Consider the following 6,450-nt stretch of genomic DNA (forward strand, 5'->3'; position numbering starts at 1 on the left):
GCTGACCTTCCTTCTATTCTGTAAAATGGTTATTACTGGACAGATGGAGGAAAAAAAAAGTACACAGGCATTCTGGGGTGGTTACACTCATTCTCAAGAGAGCACATTCTTTGAAATAATAATATATAAAATTGTAAATGAGTTATTAGAGAGAAGAAAAGTGAAAGTTTACCCCAGATCATGCAAAAAATAACATTTAAAAAAAAAATCCAACATTCAAAAAGACAAGCTAAATATTTAATACATAACTTGATGATTCATCAATTACAGAGAGCTTAGAATGAAATCCTGAATTTTACTTATTTTTCCCCCCTTCCATCTAAAATAATTACTTTGCAAAATTACAGGAATATACAAAAAGGCTGTATTGTGGATACAATGACTATTTAGTCCTGCAAATGTACCTCATTCAGTTACCAGTTGGTTGTTAGCATTATCCTTATTATCAGCATAAAACCTTACCTCGAGGAAGATTTAACCCTCTCTTTTTTAATCTTCAGTAGTACAAAACAGTAAAACTCTGAGTTCCAATAGCATATTTGTACATAATGGGAATTCCCTGCTGGAAAAAATCAGGAACTTTCTCAGACCTCTCAGGTGGTTTTCTTGTGGAGGGGAGACGAGCTGGAAATAACACACTCCAGTCTCCATAACAGAGGGATGCATCACAAAAGCATTAAGACTGTAAAGATCAGGACATGTGGGCCAGAGTCTGAAGTCTGGAAGGAGGAGCAAGAATGAATCTTGCTATGAGCTTGACCCTCCAAGTCACATGCTATTGTGCCTGTTGTAAAATTTTAAATGCACACCATGTTTTACTGTAACAATATTGGAAATGCTACTCATGGAAATGAGATAATGATTTCTATTTCTCATTGTGCCAGTACAATTATTTTCTTTTTGCTTTTCTGCCAAGAATTTTTCCTTGTAAATATATTGATGTTTGTAAAAATTGTCTTTTTCTTTCTGATTGTTCCCTTTAGCTCTTCTACAGATATATCCACTTAAAAATCCTCACTATTCTAGGTATTCTGTCAAGTTTTCAATTTTTCATTAATCACAAGGGAACAGGTATGACTTTCTTTGGTTCTATGTCATTTTAGTCTCCCACAACAACAGGAAAACTCTAGTAAAATATAGATTTCATCATTTTATACCTTAAAAAACTTTCTAATTTGTGAGTCTTAAATCTCCCAGTTCACCTTGTCTCATTTTTTTTTCTTCTGAAGCAATTGCATTTTGCTTCATTAGTTATAGCTGTCCAGAATTCTTTGCTAGCTACATTCTTTATTCATTAGCTTTACACATTTAAGTGTTGAATAACAAATAACTTTTTAGGTTCAGATACAAGAATTTGTTTTGAATTTTAAAGAGCTATTAATTTTCTACTTCCAAATGAAAACACATTCACTTCTTCAGCAAGGTTATTCTTCTTTCCCAGTAAAGCTAAGGAGCACCATTAACAAGACTACAAAACTTCAGATTGAATAGAAGTTTGATTTGTTTCATCACTCACTCTCACTCTTCATTTCTGATGATCCATGCTTTTGATTTCTTGACTGTATTTAATTCCTCCTCATTAATGACACACACTTGTCTCTTATGCCTCTTTGCAAAGATCAATTATTGATCCACATTAATGTAACTGATGTATCTCTTCCCCATCTATTAGCCATGTGTTTTCAAGCATGTAATTTAACTGAATTCTTTCCGCCTATTGCAGTTTCTCTGTCATCCATTTCTGACAAGCACTCTACTTGATTTTATTCCTATTCTTGTGCTTCATTTCATCAAAAAAATCCCCCCAGCTCTGCACTCATTTTATAATAGTCATTGTTACTAACTGTAGTAAGAGAACCTAAGCACCATAGGAGGTTCTTGTTCTGAGAAAATAGCTCAAGAAATGTATTAACATTTACAAAAGCAACAAACTCATGTGCTGGCACTGAAGAGATCCAAAAATAGTATAAAATTGTAATTATACACTAAGGTTCTACAGCTCTATACTGCCGCTCTATACTGAGAGCTGGGTAGTGATGTACTCATCATCACATCTTTCTGAAAAGCAAGCTGTACCATTTCTGATGGAATCAACAGCTCTGCTTCAAGGGCTGGACTATTTCACACCAACTGTATACCCCTGAATTACATGGGAACTTAACAAACCATTAACTTGGCCAAGGTATACTGAAGACCAAGTTCCTGTTGTGAGCACCAGCAAGCCTTTCACAATCTAATCCATAACATGGAAGTTACTGCTCTGGCAGAACTGACAATAGTGATGGATAAATATACCAGTCACATGCTTCTTCTAGTTAACTTCTGTCACCAAAAATATGCCTCTTCACACCTTATAGGCTAGGAGAATTTACTTAAGCCATCGACTGTGGCATGGTAACCCACTAGCCCATTGAAATTTTTAATCTGACTTTTGTTTATCTTAGACACTATAGGCAAAGGTAGACATCATTTACAGTTTCTTCTCCTGAACTAGCTCAATCTCAATCATTAAACAGGTATAAACCACTTTCATATAATTTCAGTATCTGTCAAATCTGGTGATATTCCTAAGAACAACAGAAACAAGAATATGAAAGATTTACTGTGCCTCTGAGTAATCTGTTCCAATGGTTTATTGACCTCACTGCCAGCAGTTTTCACTTTCTTTCCAGTTTAGACTTTGGTAATTTAAACTTCCAGCTGTTGGATCTTGTTATGTCTTTGCCCCGCAGACTAGAGAGACCACTATTATCAAGTAAAAGCACTATGCCCTACACAGTAGAGTCCTCATTTACAAGCAGCAATTCAACATCGTTTTTATATGCAGATTAATAACGCAGTGAGAAAGGCAGGTAGGAATACACTCAGAACATTCAAGTTGTGTCAATCTTCTTCACAACAATACTGAATTAATAGCTATGTTATTATTTTAGATTATTAGTTCATAAATTGCAATGTATTCATATCCCACAGCTAAGCAGCATGTCAAAACACCAGGTGGCAAAAATCTGTATTTTTTCCAATTAAAATACATAAATATGCACAAAAGCTGTAAGAATACTAAGGTACATGGCTCTAATTTCAATGGCTCACTGATTAGTCATATTATTCTCAGGTACTTTTTTATCTCTCTAATAATCCTCATTTTATACTTTCCAGTGAGCAAATCTCAATTTTTACAGAACTGTTTTCCTGAATTAAGTCTACATTACTTTTTTTTTTCAGAAATTGTCCTTTTAGCAGTCAGCATAGGAAGGAAACCAGAACCCATTTAAATAGGAAGGCAAGTTGAAATCCATCAGAACTTTTTGTTCTGCAGCAAACATTTCAGTCTGGCAAAATGAATGAGCAGTACATTAACGTATTGTCCTAGACATTTAAAATAAAAATGGAATTACCCATTGTAATGACTGTGCTATGAATACATTTACTTGAACACAATATTACAAGGGGGCAAATCTGGTGAGCTTCAGTCTTACCAGAGCTGGGTTGATGCCAAGCTGCAGTGATTCCAGGTTTCCAGATAGATCCCAAGCTCAGCAGTTGCTGGCATCTGGACATATATGAGACCAGGTCAGATGGAGTTTGGAGCCACCCAGTCCAGTGAAAGGTGCCTCCACCCATGGTAAAGAGATGATCTTTAAGGTCCCTTCCAACACAAGCAATTCTATGATTCCATTCCATGAGCCCCAGAAGCTGCAGCCCTACACCCATTGCTGGCACAGACTGTCACCCACACACAGACTTGAGCCAGGACTTTCTAGGTCGCAACAGCTAATCCACTCCATGCTTTCAACCCTAGAGGCACCCAGATGCTTTCACAGTTGGAGTCAGCCCTAGAGAGAGACCTGCTCAACATCTTGCTCCTGGGTTATTTCTACTCATCCAGCTCATTTGGCTTGATTGTTACTCTTGCTCACACACACGCTCACAGACTTACCCTCATTCCAGTCGCTGGCACTAGGGACACATGGGCCCTCCACCCTCTGCTCTTCCAGCTGCTGCACACAGATCCCCCTGCACACAAACAAGAAGGACCTCCTACCTGGGGAAGGGCTGGGAAAAAATTTTGTAAGCGGGACAGACAGGTTATCAGGTGCAGGGCAAGGTCAGAGTAGACCAAATTTTCACATGATATGATCTCTTCTAATCCCTTATTCCTCCCTTATTTGCTCGCTTCTGTTCCTCCCAAAATCACTTGAACACCTCCCTTTTCCTCCCATTGATTCCTGCCCTAAACACCCTGTAAATCCTCTGTGGTCTCAAACTGCTTTTCCCCTGTATCCTACAATGTGTCTCACTCCTGAGCAACAGCACCTCTGAGTGTGAAGGACAATTTGCAAAACTGCTCCCCATGGCACCTTGTGAAGGGTTTCATGCCTGGACACTGAGGTTGATGGCTTAGCTGAGATAGCATTTGTAAGGGTCTGGACAAGCTGGTTGTTCTTATGAGTCATAGGTTTGTGTTCCCACCTGTCCCGGTAAATTCCAGACAGGTCCTGGATGGGCTGGTGGTCCCTGTGATGGCCTAGGAATAGCCCAGCAGGGTATTACTTGGGCTTCAACTCTTGCCACTGTCTTTCTGATCTCCTTTATGTGTGTGGAGATGCTCTTCAGTACATAATTGAACAGTATTGTGACACATAATGCGTCAGCACAAAGGCTGTGCAGCAGCACCAGAAAAGCATGCAAAGAAAGAGGGGAGATGAGAAAAGAGAACACTGGGAGAATAGCAGGAACAAACTTTAAAAAAGAAGAACTGGCTATGAAACTGTTGTAAAAACAAGAAACCCCAGAAGTTATACCAAGCAATATCTTGAATGATTAGCAATGCTTCCAGTACTAACCATGCATACAGAAGATGAGGCTTCATTTCCAGCTGAATTCTCAGGGATGTCAACAAGAAAAATTAGCACTAGAGGTTTTGTTTCCCTCACTGCTCTGTGCCCCCCCACCATGGCTACTGCTTAGAGCCACCTCTGCAGCGAACACCACAGCGAGCACAGGCTCAAACCTCATGCTTGGACTCATCAGTGAGCTGATTTCTCACAGCAGTATCACTGAATTTTGAGAGTACTGTACATGCCCATGACCAACAGTGAAGTGCTGAATTAATATTGTCCCAGTGCTTGGCTACTGCTGAGTGATAACACTGTGGGCTTCTCCCTACATGTATGAGTAACTTAGGAATGTAGAGAAAATCCCCATTAACTGGCCACTTAAGCTTACAAACCTTTCAATTTATTTCAATGACGCATCACAAAATTCAAGCCTTGAACAAGTACAATAACACCAACCCAGCCATGGAATAAGACCCCACTGCAGAAGCAGATGCTGGAAAAACCAAACAAGTAATTTCCCCAACACCTGACTGTGCTGAGACTGACTTGAACATGACATTTACAGGAGAATGAAGCAAAAAACTTTCAGAATATTCACATCCCAAAGCTTGCTTCACATGAAAACTAAAGATGTCAGATAGACTATATAACAACCCCTCATAATCTATTCTAAAAGGAAGGATACTTTCTGATGGGTTAATTAATTAGTGGCAACAAGGAACCTTTCATGTAATCACAGAAACATTATTAACAGTAATAAATTGCACCTTCCCTGAAGCAACATAAAATCAATGACTTTACAAGAAATTGCTGAAACAATAGTGATGCTTTAAGAAAAATGCTCATTTGAAATATATGAAGGTTGCGATATTAAGGCCATTCTCTTTTCATACACTTTATGATTTAAAGATATTTGATGTTACTGAGTTAAATCTATTTTCTTAATAACCTGAGTCTGCCCTACTTTGGATTGAAAAACACGTTTTGTGGATTAACCTCTGGATTAATTTGGAAACCTGGTTAAGTGGCTAGTAGAAATTCAAAATTGGATGGAATGAGGATTGCTCCTCAGGGTAATTATAGGCAACAGTGTCCACAAGGCTTGCTTTTTTCAAAAGTGATGACAGACTAGGTCCTCCTAGATCAAGATTTTCCTCTCCTCAGCATGGGACAAAGCCAGGTTTTGGGGTGTGGATAGCAGAAGATCAGGGTGGTGTCTATTTTGCTTTACCTCCAAGACTATCTGTCTTATATACTGTGTATATACCCTCAGCATTTTTTATATTTTAATGTAAGGTATGCGATATCAGGAAGCCTATTTTGCTAAGAGTGCTACTGAGGGGTGGAGGGAGGACGGAGTTTTACACAAATTGTGAAATTTCTTGAGGGAAAATGTTCCACTTAAACCATAATCATAATCTTCTGGAAAAAAGTTAGTCATAGCAATCCTGCAAGGAAGGTGTACCCCAAATTTACTGAATTTTCATATGAATTTCATGGATATATGAAAGTGTTCCAAAAGTAACAACTGTAATGAAAAATTTAACTGTGCTTATTGATTTTTCACTATAATTCCCAGAAGGTTTTTCTCTCTCTCTCTTGTATGAAC

At 38.4% G+C, this 6,450-nt stretch overlaps 1 long non-coding RNA gene across 1 annotated transcript; it reads right to left on the bottom strand.

Moving 5' to 3' along the window:
• Positions 1-462: 462 nt before the first annotated feature.
• LOC146445469 (uncharacterized) lies at positions 463-4,573 on the bottom strand. Its single transcript, XR_014852088.1, has 4 exons — positions 4,474-4,573; positions 3,941-4,056; positions 2,475-2,567; positions 463-562 (listed from the first exon to the last, which is right to left on the bottom strand). It is a non-coding gene; the product is annotated as an uncharacterized LOC146445469 (long non-coding RNA).
• Between the last annotated feature and the right edge of the window lie 1,877 nt (positions 4,574-6,450).

The sequence above is a fragment of the Lichenostomus cassidix genome, chromosome 1, assembly GCF_008360975.1.
Source record: "Lichenostomus cassidix isolate B80296 chromosome 1, HeHo_3.0, whole genome shotgun sequence".
NCBI lineage: Eukaryota > Metazoa > Chordata > Aves > Passeriformes > Meliphagidae > Lichenostomus > Lichenostomus cassidix.